The sequence below is a fragment of the Brassica oleracea genome, chromosome C3, assembly GCF_000695525.1.
Source record: "Brassica oleracea var. oleracea cultivar TO1000 chromosome C3, BOL, whole genome shotgun sequence".
NCBI lineage: Eukaryota > Viridiplantae > Streptophyta > Magnoliopsida > Brassicales > Brassicaceae > Brassica > Brassica oleracea.
In genome coordinates this window covers 47651441-47651673 of record NC_027750.1, presented here as the reverse complement: position 1 = coordinate 47651673, position 233 = coordinate 47651441, and positions in this window count along the sequence as shown.

The window sequence follows — 233 nt, the reverse complement described above, 5'->3', positions numbered from 1 at the left end:
CTTATGGTCCTCAAAAGCATCCCTCGCATCGTAAAATTCGTCTTCGTTGAACAGTCATACGTCCTCCCCCCTGTTGACCACAAATCCTTCAACTCTTTTATCAGTGGTTGTAGGAAAACATTTAGGAACCTTTTTGGATGGTTCAGACCAGGTATTAATATGGTCAAGAATAGTAACTCCCGTTGCATGCACATCTCCGGTGGGGGGTTGTATGGCGTAAGAAAGACTGGCCA